Here is a 16,079-nt window from a genome sequence, read left to right as displayed (position 1 = left end):
AAGAATAAAGTGGATTGGAGCATGTGCGTCGACTATACCGATCTCAACAAACACTGTCCGAAGGATCCCTTCGGGCTCTCGAGGATAGATCAGGTGGTGGACTCCACCGCTGGATGTTCTGTGCTGTCTTTCTTAGATTGCTATTCCGGATACCACCAGATTAGTTTGGCGAAGGAAGATGAGGAAAAACAGCGTTCATCACTCCGTTTGGTGCTTTCTGTTATACCTCCATGCCGTTCGGCCTCAAAAACGCTGGAGCGACTTATCAGAGAGCCATCCAAACGTGCTTAGCCGATCACTGGGGCAAGCGTGTGGAGGCCTACATAGATGATGTGGTAATCAAAACGGAGAATTCGGAAAACTTCATCGAAGACTTACAGCTAGTTTTCAACAGTCTGAGACGGTATAGATGGAAGCTTAATCCCGAAAAATGTGTTTTCGGAGTACCAGCAGGAAAGCTACTCGGGTTCATCGTCAGCCACCGAGGAATTGAGGCTAATCCGGATAAGATCGAAGCTATCATGAAGATGGAAGCGCCTCGATCACAAAAGAAAGTTCAGCGACTTACTGGATGCATGGCAGCTCTGAGCAGATTTATATCCAGGCTGGGAGAAAAAGGTTTGCCATTTTACAAGCTACTCAAGAAGGTGGATAAGTTTCAATGGACTTCAGAAGCACAGGAAGCTCTAGATGCGCTGAAGAAATTCTTGACAACGCCACCAGTACTGAAGCCACCCCGACGGGCTACGTCAACTCAACCAGCTGAAGATCTACTACTGTATATCTCTTGCACGACTCACGTGGTAAGCACCGCGTTGGTAGTCGAGCGAGTAGAAGAAGGACATGCCTACCCAGTGCAACATCCTGTTTACTTCATCAGTGAAGTTCTAGGCCCCTCAAAGAAAAGGTATCCTCAAGTTCAGAAGCTATTATATGTAGTACTTCTAACTGCCCGCAAGCTACGTCACTACTTTGATGACCACAAAGTCATAGTAGTCACCGGTTTTCCAATAGGGGATATTCTTCACAACAAGGAGGCCATTGGCCGGATAGCCAAATGGGCTTGTGAATTGGGATCTCATGACATCGAGTTCCGACCTCGTACTGCCATCAAAACTCAAGCACTGGTTGATTTCGTATCAGAGTGGACTGAACAGCAAGTACCAGATAACCCAGAGACTGCAGAAGTGTGGCGAATGTATTTTGATGGCTCGCTGAGGTTGCAGGGAGCAGGAGCAGAAATTCTCTTCACCGCACCTGGAGGTGAGCACCTCAAATATGCCCTCCAGCTGCTATTTCCGGCCTCCAATAATGCAGCCGAGTATGAAGCTTTGATCCATGGATTGAATATCGCCATATCATTGGGCATCAAGAGATTGATGGTATACGGAGACTCTCTGGTGGTCATTAGCCAGATAAACAAAGAGTGGGATTGTTCAAGCGATTCAATGGGAAAATACTGTACTGCCGTCCGAAAGTTGGAAGACAAATTTGAGGGTCTGGAATTTCATCATGTAGAAAGAGATCGGAACATAGTAGCCGATGTACTATCCAAGTTAGGATCCAGTCGAACTCAGGTCCCACCCGGAGTCTTTGTGCAAGAAATACTACAGCCGAGTATCTCAATGGATCAAACAGAGGAGTGCAACATTATAGATCAATCCGAGTCAGACTCTAATGACTGGAGAAGGTCGATCATTAAGTATATAAAGAATGAGGAAGAACCAGACGACAAGAACTTGACAGATCGCATTGCCAGACAGTCGGCTCACTATACACTCATTGGGGAGACCTTGTACAGAAGGGGTGCATCAGGCGTCCTCATGAAGTGCATTCTCCCGTCCACTGGGAAGCAACTTCTAGAGGAGGTCCATGCTAGGCAATGTGGAATACATGCAGCCTCCAGAACACTAGTCGGGAAGGTCTTCAGGTCAGGATTCTATTGGCCAACAGCAAAGAATGATGCAGCCGAGTTAGTTCAGAGGTGCGAAGCTTGCCAATACTTGTCAAAACAACAACATCTGCCAGCACAGCAACTGCAGACCATACCAGTAACTTGGCCTTTCGCATGCTGGGGACTGGATATGATTGGACCTTTCAAGAAAGCTCAAGGGGGATACACTCATGTATTGGTAGCAATCGACAAATTCACTAAATGGATAGAATTCAAGCCCATTGCTTCTTTAACCTCTGCTAAGGCCGTGGAATTCATACAAGACATAATATTCAGATTCGGGATACCAAACAGCATCATAACTGACTTAGGATCCAACTTCACAAGTTCAGAGTTCTTCGACTTCTGCGAGCAAAAGAGCATTCAGATCAAGTATGCGTCTGTAGCACATCCAAGGGCCAACGGGCAGGTTGAGCGAGCCAACGGGATGATACTGGAGGCACTCAGGAAAAAGGTCTTTGACAAGAATGAAAAGTTCGCAGGAAAGTGGATAAGGGAATTGCCCTATGTCGTTTGGAGCCTAAGAACCCAACCCAGCCGAGCTTTGCATGGAAACATTCCTTTCTTCATGGTCTATGGGTCAGAGGCAGTGCTACCCGCCAATCTCAAGTTCGGGGCGCCAAGGTTGATCTTCGAAAACATAGCAGAAGCTGAAGCCACCAGGCTGGAGGACATTGATGTACTTGAAGAAGAACGGCTAAATGCGGTAATCCAATCAGCACGGTATCAGCAGACTCTAAGGCGCTATCACGACAAGGCTGTGCGACCACGATCCTTCTCAATGGGAGATCTCGTCCTCCGCCGAATTCTAACGGGGGAGGGACGACACAAGTTATCGCCCTTATGGGAAGGACCCTTCATGGTAGCAGAAGTCACTCGGCCCGGATCGTATCGTCTCACTCAGATGGATGGCACAGAAGTCGGGAACTCATGGAACATAGAACACCTTAGGAAGTTTTATCCCTAGCTGTATTTCAAAAACTGCTGGGACGACGATGTACTCTGTAAAGTGGAAATATGTCGTCAATAAAAAAGAGGTTTCAAAGATACTCAGTTCGTTTACGATTGACTTGTATTCTTACTTAACTCAGGGTGACCACTATGCCCTACTAACGGAGCAATCGACTTAAGTTGGCAGCAACTTAAGGCGGTGCAACATGCTCACACTTACTTAACTCGGGGTGACCACTATGCCCTACTAACGGAGCAATCGACTTAAGTTGGCAGCAACTTAAGGCGGTGCAACATGCTCACGCTTACTTAACTCGGGGTGACCACTATGCCCTACTAACGGAGCAATCGACTTAAGTCGGCATCGACTTAAGGCGGTGCAACGTGCTCACGCTTACTTAACTCGGGGTGACCACTATGCCCTACTAACGGAGCAACCGACTTAAGTCGGCAGCGACTTAAGGCGGTGCAACATGCTCATGCTTACTTAAACTCGGGGTGACCACTATGCCCTACTAACGGAGCAATCGACTTAAGTCGGCAGCGACTTAAGGCGGTGCAACATGCTCATGCTTACTTAAACTCGGGATAACCACTATGCCCTACTAACGGAGCAATCGACTTAAGTCGGCAGCGACTTAAGGTGGTGCAACATGCTCACGCTTACTTAACTCGGGGTGACCACTATGCCCTACTAACGGAGCAATCGACTTAAGTCGGCAGCGACTTAAGGCGGTGCAACATGCTCACGCTTACTCAGCTCGGGGTGACCACTATGCCTACTAATGGAGCAATCGGCTAAAGTCAGTGGCGACTTAAGCCGGTGCAACATGCTCATGCCTATGCAATTCAGGGGATGACTTCTATATCCCGCAAACAAATTTCATAATCATCGCGCGTCATTTCACCACTGCAAATCTACGAACTGATGAATTCTGAGACAATAAGAGAGTAATTATATCATTCGAATACTGAACTGATGTCCTCTAACAAATACTCAATCATGCTAACCGCGCGCTCAAAGCACGCAAAATGTTTCTCTATTTCGCAATGTCTTTCTCAGGAGCGACCGACGAAGAAGGGCGACTCGAGGAATCAGGGGCAGCATTCACATCAGCCCTTATGTCTTCAGGAACAACCGCGCCGGGTCTCCTCATCAAGATTCGTCCCGCCCGAATAGCCTTGTCCATGGCTCTGTCGCGCTGAGCTTTGAGAGTAACAGAAGTTTCTTCAGCAACTTTAGCAGCCAATCGAGCAGTTTCTAACTCCTGGACAATGGATTTTTTGGAAGCTCGGAGTTCTTTGATGGTAGCATCCTTTGCTGATATCAACTGCTTGAGGCGGGTCACTTCGTCCGCAGATTCCTGCAGCTTACAGCGTTGATTGTCCAATTCCTCCATTGTAAAGCGGTGACTCCTCTCCAAGATGGTCAGCGAGTTGCTAGAATCACGATACAATCTGTCAAGACTGTCACGAGAGGCAGCGAGGATACGTTTTTCTTCCTGCGAGCAAAAATCAACTCCTTCAAAAACCAAGCAAGTAATAGGAACACAGCAAGGCAAAGCACAGTTTTGTAAATTACCTTTTCAGAATCGAGCTGATCATGAAGAGAAGAACTCAGTGCATTGGCGTCATCCAAAGCGGCAGAGACTTGACCCAGTTCAGCTTGGCTCTGAGAGTACTTCTCCTCGAAGTCAGCACACCGCTGGACCAATTCAGCCTGATCTCGGGAATGTTTTTCTTCAAGAGTTGAAATCCACCGAGTCATTCCTAGCAAGATATAATCAAACAAAACGGGGTCAGAAGGTAAAGCAGTCCACAGTGAAGGCAAAGAGAAGCAAAAAGGCACTAACCAGCGTTGGTTTCCTCCAATTCAGAGACGCGATGTTGAAGTGACATTGGATTCCAACATGCAAGAGACGAAGCTACTTCTGGGACGGAAGCACCCTGTAGCCTCAGCTGGCTAGCCATCCCTTCCACCAAAGCCTGATGAGGAAAACAGATGAGTGTAATGACAGCAGTTCATACAATGTGAAATCAAGCTAAAATACATCACAGTACCTGGAGGTTGGAAAAGAACGAAGGGATCCCCAAATCAGGAGAGATCAGTTGATAATCAGGCGTGAGGCCACCACCCGAAGCAGCTTGCAATGAACCAGTAGGAATCAGCTTGGTGCCTTCAACAGAGCCAAACACTCGATCAGCGGGGATGCTGCCCTCTAAAGCGACTCCCTGGTCCGCGGTTTGGGCTACCGCCATACAGCCAGAGTGTGGAGGAGATCCCGCATGAACATCCATGGAAGTACAGGAAGGAGACCCTACCCGGGCACCCTCGGGGGCTGGGTCATAGTTTGCACTGCCCACTTGAGCCGGATCATCCCCGGCAGCACCCTCGGGGGCTAGGCAGTGGCTTACACTCTTCACCTGAGCCAAGTCATCCCCGGCGACATCCTCGGGGGCTGGGCATGTGTCAGCACCATTCTTGAGGTCCAAGCTCTCTGCAGTAACCACCTCTAAGGTTGACGGGCCCTCAGTTACTTCCATAGGACCAGGACGATCCAAGTCAGTCTCCCGACCCTCGAGATCGCGCTCTAAGGTCGACGAGGCACGGGATGACCTCAACTCAGCATCAGGCACGTCAGCGCAGGCTTCCATTGCACCATCATCTACTGGCTCCGATAACAAATACTCTGGGACCATATCCTCAAGAGTCTGATCAAAGTTGGCCAGTGACAGTTCTTGCAGACCAATGAGGGCAGACAAAGCAGGAGAGGGAACTCCACTACTTTCACCGTTGGCAATGAACTGCCGACTGTTTTTCCGAGTCAAAGGAATCTCATTTTCTTCCTCCTCGTCATCCACATTGGCAACACAAGCAGCACCCCCATTGGGGTCAGCAACAGATGGGGCACACCCATTGGGATCGGCAGCGGATTGGGTACACCCATTGGGGTCAGCATCGGTAAGTCCAGTCGCGGGCACTTCTTCAGTAGCAGGAACCGAGGTACCAGCGTCTTGATCAAAACTGGATACTCGCCGGAGGCGTCTTCTTTTCTTCTTCTGCTCATCAGCAGAAGGATCAGGCTGATTGGCTCGGCAAGGGCGCCTCGGGCGAGTACTGACAGGCTTCTGAACATCCAAAGTCGTATCAGCCTCTAGGAGGGGCACCACTACCAACGCCCCAGCAGGGGCAGCGTCGGATGAATCCTCAGCTAGCAAATCAAGCATAGCGCTTATTTCTGCATCACTAGGGTTCAGGGGCACCTCAAAATGGACATGCCGTTCGTCATCAGAAATCTCCTCAAGCGAGGCAACCAAAGCACTAACTTCTTCAGCAGAGGGTCACACTCTAAGGCCCAAACTACCATCAGTAATAGGTGGATTCGACACAAAAAGGGTAAAGGCTTTGGGAGGAGGCAGGTTCCAGGCCGAGTACGCCACTGGAGCACCAACATTTGACACTTTACCCCTAAGGATCATCTCTAGTCGACTCACCAAGTCCGCAGAGGGAATTCTTCTGTTAGTAACCCGAGTTGAGTCGGCTAGCCCTCGATACAGATAAGCTGGGTAGGCCCTGTCTTTCAATGGCTGAATATTCTTGGAAACAAAATCAGTAACCACAACTTCAGCAGTCAGACCCCTCTCTTTCCGCAGTCCAACTTCAGCTAGCAACACACCTGCCTCAGCTACCTCCTGATCTGTGGGAGACTCGGTCCAGCTTGGGGTGCGAACGTCCGGCTGTCTTCCCGACCGGGAGGGGAGAGAATTCCCATAATTCTCAACTATGAACCACTCCAGGTGCCATCCCTTAATACTGTCCTTGAGAGGGATCTCGAGATATTCAGTTTTCCTCCCGCGGCGCATCTCCAAGTTGGCACCCCCGACCAACTGATGTTGTCCCCCGGCCATCCCAGGGCGACAATGATACAAGTATTTCCACAGACCGAAATGCGGCAGCACGCCAAGAAAGGCCTTGCATAAATGAACGAAAATGGAGATTTGCAGAATTGAATTGGGATTCAAATGGTTCAAGTTAATATGGTAGAAATCAAGGAGGCCGCGGAAAAAGGGAGAGATGGGAAGGCCAAGGCCGCGGAGAAGGAAAGGGGCATAAACAACGGACTCATGGGTATCCTCTGTCGGAACAGTAAACCCATGGCAAATCCGCCAAGAACAGAGTTCTCGTGGAGGAAGAACCCCGATGGATACGAGGTGGAGAAGTTCAGTTTCAGAAATGACGGACATGTGGTTACCTGCGAAAGGCAACTGGTTGTTGGGGTCGATTGGAGGAATCACTGCAGCAGACGAGCTCGAGGTCTTCCTCTTGGGTGCCATCTCGATTCTACCAGCGAGCAGGGTGGGAGGCGAATGGCAGAGAGGATTCGGAAGCGGGAAAGCAAGAACTAGGGCACGGAAAGCAAAGGCGGCTAAAAGCGCAGCACTTATGGGATATTCTCGAGCCAGATATCGTTTCAAAAAGTGCCCAGTCATCACCCGGCGGTTATTTCCAAAACCCCAGCGTGCCACGTGGTCACCCGGCGGTTATCTCCAGAACACCGGCGCGCCACCTCATCACTCGGCCATCATCCTCGAAGTGGCTCGCGCGGCCTGCTATCACTCGGCGTTGACTCCAAAACGCCGATTTCGTGTTCAGTCGCTCAGCATTGCCTCTAAAATGCCGACGTCGCCCCCCAGTCACTCGGCGTTGCCTCTAAAACGCTGATATAGTGTTCAGTTGCTCGGCGTTGCCTCTAAAACACCAATTTCGTGTTCAGTCGCTCGGCATTACCTCTAAAATGCCGACGTCGCCCTCCAATCCGTCGGCGCTGCCTCCAAAACGCCGATTTCGTGTTCAGTCGCTCGGCATTACCTCTAAAACACCGACATCACCCTCCAGTCACTCGGCGTTACCTCTAAAACGCTGCTATCGTATTCAATCACTCGGCGTTGCCTCTAAAAAGTTGATATTGTATTCAGTCACTCGACAGTTATCTCTAAAACTCCGATATTGTGTTCAATCACTCAGCAGTTACTCTAAAAAGCGCCGACACCATCTACAAAGTTACTCGGCGGCTATTCCTAAAAGCATCAGTTTGATGCCCGAGTTATTCATTTACTGTCTCAAAGGAATCAGCTTCACAAACGAGCAAGACAAGTCATAAAGGAGAAGCCAACATCATTCTTTCATTAGAAGGGAAGATAACGCACTTACAAATCAACTCTTTACGAGCTGATACTTCCCTACTACTACTACATTACATTACTACTACTACTGCTACACTACGCTATACTATTCTACATCACTACTACATTATTCTAACTATACTATACTAATATCTAAAAAAACCAGTGGCATCTAGCCACTGGCCCTGTTGCTGCCGCCGCCGCTGCCGCCCCGGTTGCTGCCCCTGCTGCTGCCGCCCCGGTTGCTGCCCTTGCTGCCGCCGCCACTGCCCCTGCCGCTGCCGCTCCCGCCACCGTCGCCATCGTCGTCGTCGTCGCCGCCGTCGTCGTCGTCCTCGTCCTCGCCGCCGCTGTCCGAGTCCTCCTCATCCGAGGACGACTCACGCAGGGGGACGGGAGCCGGAGACCCCTCCGACTCAGAGGAGAACTCCTCCTCTGAGTACTCCGAGTCACCAAACTCCTCCGATGGAGGAGTTGGCTCACGCTTGCGCTTGTTGTTCTTGCCCATGGTGGAAGCAGAAGGGAGAGAAGAGAGGGAAGCAGCAGAGAACAGCGAAGAGATGTGAAAAAGCCAGAGAGACAACGACGTTATTTATAGAAGGAGAAGGCAACCGCTCACCTCCAACCACGGTCACTGAACAGTCGCAAAGCATTCAATAAGCACTTCAACCCGTCTGAAGACACGTCAGGCGGCTGACGCCGTTTCACGCAACACAACACCCATTGGGACTCCGGTCAACAGCGCGGAAGATATGATTACACCCGCCGTCACATCACATTACTACTCAGAAGCAGCCGGCTAAAACACTCAGCGTACCAAGCCGTCCCTTGCCCACACCCATTGGGGGGGACGCCCAGGAATTATCAGTATATTTTTCAAAACGGTCACATCTGTGCAGGGCACGCAGTGAATACCTCAAGACAAAAATGAGATATCAGTAAGGATGAGAGGAAAGCCAAATATAGCCAGTGAAGTACAAAATATGGCCGACAGAAGCGATGTGAAGACTAGACAGAGAACGTCCATCAAACGTCCAATCAGTCGCAGAGCAAATAAATTGCACTACCTAGCAAGATATGGATGGATTGCGAACTCGGCTGCTAAAGACAAAATATATGCTGACCTGTGAAGCAAAATATTGATGACATAATGCTGACCTCCAAAGCATAATGCGAATAGCTTCATGCCAATTTCTACAAACAGAAAGGATAATTTCCAGCAAAGAGACACAAAAGGAAGACCTTCGAATGGATTATCCTCAAAAATCCATTTGAAGGTCGGGGGCTACACCCATTGGGTGCACCTCCGGTGCACCCCATGGATTATCATTCCAAGCCAAGATAGTGCCGACTTCTAAGGCGTGGGACAAGATTAAAAGGCCAGCCCTCAACCAAAACGCAGGAGCACAAATGGAAATCATTTCTGGGGAAGACCTTCGAGTAGATTATTTTCTAAAATCTACTTGAAGCTCGGGGGCTACACCCATTGGGTGCACCTCCGGTGCACCCAATGAAGTTCAGAATCCCACGAATTGAAATGCCGACCTCTAAGGCACAAGCACGAAACTAGGCCTTGGTCTACGAGTGATCAAAGCAGGAGAAGACAACAGGAAGTCATTTTCTTCAAATCACCTACAAGCTGGACCTGGGATCTTTGGGCTGATTACCTCTAAATTAACCCAAAGATCGGGGGCTTGTGGGGGATAGATATCCCCCGAGTCCACTAAAAGAGTAAAAGACCTCACAAAAGGCCCAAGGGCCCAATAAATCGTAAGGTCATTCTTTCGTGGGCCTGGGGAGAGACAACCAGCAAAGCAGAGCGACATGAGGCCGGATTGGAGCAAACCCGGACGGCCCACAACGTCGAGCGAGTGACCGCAACAGAGATCCGACTTTCCCACGCTGGAGCCCCCATGCAACGGAGCCGTGCGGGGATAAGTCGGCGGGGTTACGTGGAGATAAACTCAAGCAGTTCACTATCTTTTAGCTACTCGTTGTTATCATATCCACATGTATTGCCCCACGGTCGAGTATATAAGGCCTAGGGGGCACCCCTTCAGAACGATCGACCCTATTACTTAGCCACTCACATCAACTCTCTGCAGAGAGTTCTCTTGTAACCACATTCACCAAGTATACTCACCAGGACGTAGGGTGTTACACATCTCTAAGCGGCCCGAACCTGTAAACCTTGTCCACTGTTCCTCGTGCAATCGGCACGAACCATTTTGCTACAGTTGTCGACACCGTCCTACTCCTAAAAACACCTTGAGGGGCAACCCCAGGTGTGCGGTCGGACCCAAAACACCGACAAGAGCATACATCTTTAGTTCTTTACCCACGAGTCAAGTTTTTTCTTCTCCTGCTAAACACTACCTAGGTGTTTATACAAGATCACAGTACAAGGCTTTTACAAGAGAGGGCACTTGCGTAGCCAAGGGAGGACGGATCGGACTCGAGACCATTTAGGGACTCGGGGACGGATAGACTCACTTGAATCCCCACGAAGGCATCTCTAACTACTTAATCGCCTTCTCAAGCTCTCCCCTTCTACACTCTCAAACGTAGAAAAGGTATTGCACTTCATCGGCAAGCTAATCCACAAACACTCGGGTGTTCTTGCGGTTATCTTCCTCTAGCGACCAAACCTTAGGACGTCAGCCCCGTTCCCAAGATCAGGGCCGACATTTGGCGCGCTAGGTAGAGGGAGTCTTCTATATGATTCTCCCAACCTGTCGATGAAGTTCCTGCTTCAACAATCGGTGGGCATGGGGCGGGTGCATCTCGCCTCCTGGTCAGAGTTGGCTCTCCCTCTTCCCCAACATCTGGTGGTAGGGGAAAGTCACACTAGACTTCCTCTACCTACCAATGGATTTCAGGAGGGAGGCCAACAAGGGCTATACCTTCGTTAACCTGACCTCCCTGAAGGTGGCTTGCCGACCGTGGGGGGCCATGGGGGCCTACCATGCGCACTAGTGGGCTTCCAAGGGAACGCCAAGACTTGCGCAACCCCCCTGCATCGGCCTACTACTAGGCTCTAAGGCACCAAGACCCAACACGTCGCCCACAGCCCAGGCTCCATGGCGTTCAACCTACTACTAGGCTCTAAGGCGCCTATACCTTCTACCCATAAAGTAGCATGAGAATAAACTCTTACTTTGTAATAGGATAGCATTTATCTATGGTCCAACCTAGTGAGGCCTGCCCTCATAAATTCGGTCTAGCCCGGTGAGGTCTGCCCTCATTAACCCGATGCAGCTCGGTGAGGGCCACCCTCATAAACCCAATCTTTGGTGCTCATCGCACTGCTCAGATGTATCCAGTAGTAAAGGAAGAATTTGCTCTTAGTTCAGTCCTCATGTTTTGGTACCATTGCCATGTTTTTAATCTAGGCATGCCTTTCTTTCTACCCCCACTCGAGATTATCGCTTCTGTTGTTATCATTAAGTCTGAGTTATGTAACTAGCATGTCGCTTAGTTTGTGACCCCCCCTCGATGCTAAACAAGGACTAAACTGCTGAGGACTAGATCCAGGAGAAAAGTCCACATTCTCGAGGGTGGTCCGAAGCTGGGTAGCCGCTTAGCCTAGTTCTGTACTGAAAGTCGCCTAGAGGGGGGTGAATAGGCAAATCTGAAATTTATAGAGTTTAAGCACAACTACAAGCCGGAGTTAGCGTTAGAAATATAATGAGTCCGAAAGAGAGGGCGAAAACAAATCACAAGCGAATAAGAACGGATGACACAGTGATTTGTTTTATCGAGGTTCGGTTCTTGCAAACCTACTCCTCGTTGAGGTGGTCACAAAGACCGAGTCTCTTTCAACCCTTTCCCTCTCTTAAACGGTCACTTAGACCGAGTGAGCTTCTCTTCTCAATCAAATGGGACACTTAGTCCTCGCAAGGACCACCACACAATTGGTGTCTCTTGCTTTGATTACAAAGAACTTGGAAGCAAGAATAGAGGAAGAAGAAAGCCAACCAAGCAACAAGAACAACAAAAGAACACAAGTCGATCTTCTCACAAGTCCTAAAAACTAGAGTTGAATTGTGGACTTTGATTTGATCGGAGGCTTTGATTTGTGTCTTGGAGTGTTGTGTATTGCTCTTGTATTGAATGAGGAGTAGTGAATGCTTGGGTGCCTTGAAGAGTGGTGGTTGGGGGGTATTTATAGCCCCAACCACCAAAATGGTCGTTGGGGAATGCTGTTGTCGTATGGCGCACCGGACAGTCCGGTGCACCACCGAACACTGTCCGGTGCGCCAGCCACGTCACCCAACCGTTAGGGTTTGACCGTTGGAGCTTCTGACATGTGGGCCACCGGACAGTCCGGTGGTGCACCGAACATGTCCTGTTCATTGTCTGGTGCGCCATCTGGCGCTGCTCTGACTTCTGCGCGCGCAGTTGCACTGTTCACTGTAGACTTTTGCAGACGACTGTTGGCACAGTTAGTCATTGCTCTGCTGACACACCGGACAGTCCGGTGAATTATAGCGGAGTGGCTCCCAGAAAACCCGAAGCTAGCAAGTTTGAGATGATCCACCCTGGTGCACCGGACACTGTCCGGTGGTGCAGCGGACAGTCCGGTGCGCCAGACCAGGGCAGCCTTCGGTTGTATTTTTGCTCTTTTTATTTTAACCCTTTCTTGGACTTTTATTGGTTTGTGTTGAACCTTTTGCACCTGTAGAACTTATAATCTAGAGAAAACTAGTTAGTCCAATTATTTGTGTTGGGCAATTCAACTACCAAAATCATTTAGGAAAAGGTGTGACCCTATTTCCCTTTCAATCTCCCCCTTTTTGGTGATTGATGCCAACACAAACCAAAGCAAATATATAAGTGCAAAATTGAGCTAGTTTGCATAAGGTAAGTGCGAAGGTTACTTGGAATTAAACCAATATACATTTCATAAGATATGCATGGATGCTTTCTTCATTTTTAACATTTTGGACCACACTTGCACCACTTGTTTTGTTTTTGCAAATGTTTCTGAAATTCTTTTTCAAAGTCTTTTGCAAATAGTCAAAGGTATATGGATAAGATTTTGAGAAGCATTTTCAAGATTTGAAATTTTCTCCCCCTGTTTCAAATGCTTTTCCTTTGACTAAACAAAACTCCCCCTTAATGAAATTCTCCTCTTAGTGTTCAAGAGGGTTTTAGATATTAATTTTGAAAGGGGTTATACCAATTTGAAATTATATAAAAAATAAGATACCCATTGAAAACTTCTTATAATACAAATTGAAAGACTACATTTTTGAAATTGGTGGTGGTGCGGTCCTTTTGCTTTGGGCTAATACTTTCTCCCCCTTTGGCATGAATCGCCAAAAACGGATACTTATGAGTGAAATATAAGCTCTTTTACTTTCTCTCCCCCTTTGGCAAACAATATATGAGTGAATTTTATACCAAATTAGAGAGCGGTGCGGAGTGACGGCGAAGGGTAAATAACATGATGGAGTGGAGTGGAAGCCTTGTCTTCGCCGAAAAACTCCATTTCCCTTTCAATCTATGACTTAGCATGAAATACACTTGAAAACCACATTAGTCATAGCAAATGAAAGAGAGATGACCAAAGGTATATAAATCAGCTATGTATGCAAAATATCAATCAAAATTCCTAGAATCAAGAATGTTTAGCTCATGCCTAAGTTTGGTAAAAGTTTTCTCATCTAATGGCTTGGTAAAGATATCGGCTAATTGTTCTTTGGTGCTAACATATGCAATCTCGATATCCCCCCTTTGTTGGTGATCCCTTAAAAAGTGATACCGAATGGCTATGTGCTTAGTGCGGCTGTGCTCAACGGGATTATCCGCCATGTGGATTGCACTCTCATTATCACATAGAAGAGGAACTTTGGTTAATTTGTAACCATAGTCCCTAAGGGTTTGCCTCATCCAAAGCAATTGCGCGCAACAATGGCCTGCAGCAATATACTCGGCTTCGACGGTAGAAAGAGCTACGGAATTTTGTTTCTTTGAAACCCAAGACACCAGGTATCTTCCCAAGAACTGACAAGTCCCTGATGTGCTCTTTCTATCAATCTTACACCCTGCCCAATCAGCATCTAAATATCCTATTAAATCAAATGTGGATCCCTTGGGGTACCAAAGGCCAAATTTAGGAGTATAAACTAAATATCTCAAGATTCGTTTTACGGCCCTAAGGTGAACTTCCTTAGGATCGGCTTGGAATCTTGCACACATGCATACGGAAAGCATAATATCCGGTCTAGATGCACATAAATAAAGTAGAGATCCTATCATCGACCAGTATACCTTTTGATCTATGGATTTACCTCTCGTGTCGAGGTCGAGATGCCCATTAGTTCCCATAGGTGTCTTGATGGGCTTGGCATCCCTCATTCCAAACTTGGTGAGTATGTCTTGAATGTACTTTGTTTGGCTAATGAAGGTGCCCTCTTGGAGTTGCTTGACTTGAAATCCTAGGAAATACTTCAACTCCCCCATCATAGACATCTCGAATTTTTGAACCATTATCCTACTAAACTCTTCACAAGTAGATTTGTTAGTGGACCCAAATATGATATCATCAACATAAATTTGGCATACAAACAAATCATTTGCAATAGTTTTAGTAAAGAGAGTAGGATCGGCTTTTCCGACTTTGAAGCCATTAGTGACAAGAAAATCTCTTAGGCATTCATACCATGCTCTTGGGGCTTGCTTGAGCCCATAAAGTGCCTTAGAGAGTTTATAGACATGGTTATGGTACTCGCTATCTTCAAAGCCGGGAGGTTGCTCAACATAGACCTCCTCCTTGATTGGTCCATTGAGGAAGACACTTTTCACGTCCATTTGATAAAGCTTAAAGCCATGGTAAGTAGCATAAGCAAGTAAAATGCGAATTCATTCAAGCCTAGCTACGGGTGCATAGGTTTCACCGAAATCCAAACCTTCGACTTGGGAGTATCCCTTGGCCACAAGTCGGGCTTTGTTCCTTGTCACCACACCATGCTCATCTTGCTTGTTGCGGAAGACCCACTTGGTTCCTACAACATTTTGATTAGGACATGGAACAAGATGTCATACCTCATTCCTCGTGAAATTGTTGAGTTCCTCTTGCATTGCCAACACCTAATCCGAATCCCTTAATGCATCTTCTACCCTGTATGGCTCAATAGAAGACACAAATGAGTAGTGTTCACAAAAATGAGCAACACGAGATCGAGTGGTTACCCCCTTTTGAATATCGCCGAGGATAGTGTTCACGGGGTGATCTCGTTGTATTGCTTGGTGGACTCTTGGGTGTGGCGGTCTTGGACCCTTGTCTTGATCATTAGCATCTCTCCCTTGATCATTGTCCTCCTCTTGAGGTGGCTCCTCTTGATCTTCATTTTCATCATCTTGAGCTTGATCCTGATCTTGAGTTGGTGGAGATGCTTGCATGGAGGAAGATGGTTGATCTTGTGCTTGTGGAGGCTCTTTGGATTCCTTAGGACACACATCCCCAATGGACATGTTCCTTAGCGCGACGCACGAAGCCTCTTCATCATCTAGCTCATCAAGATCAACTTGCTCTATTTGAGAGCCGTTAGTCTCATCAAACACAATGTCACAAGAAACTTCAACTAGTCCAGTGGACTTGTTAAAGACTCTATATGCCCTTGTGTTTGAATCATAACCAAGTAAATGCCATACCTCATTCCTCGTGAAGTTGTTGAGCTCCTCTTGCATCGCCAGCACCCAATCCGAATCTTGAAGGGCTTCCTCTACACTGTGTGGCTCAATAGAGGAAACAAAAGAGTAATGTTCACAAAAATGAGCAACACGAGATCGAGTGGTTACCCCCTTATGAATATCGCCGAGGATGGTGTTCATGGGGTGATCTCGTTGGATTGCTTGGTGGACTCTTGGGTGAGGCGGTCTTGGACCGTCATCATCTTCCTTGTCTTGATCATTGGCATCTCCCCCTTGATCATTGCCCTCCTCTTGAGGTGGCTCATCTTCTTGATCATCATTTTCATCCTCT

The sequence above is a fragment of the Zea mays genome, chromosome 2, assembly GCF_902167145.1.
Source record: "Zea mays cultivar B73 chromosome 2, Zm-B73-REFERENCE-NAM-5.0, whole genome shotgun sequence".
Lineage (NCBI taxonomy): Eukaryota > Viridiplantae > Streptophyta > Magnoliopsida > Poales > Poaceae > Zea > Zea mays.
The sequence above is the reverse complement of the archived record's forward strand: the minus strand, read 5'-3'. Positions refer to the sequence as shown.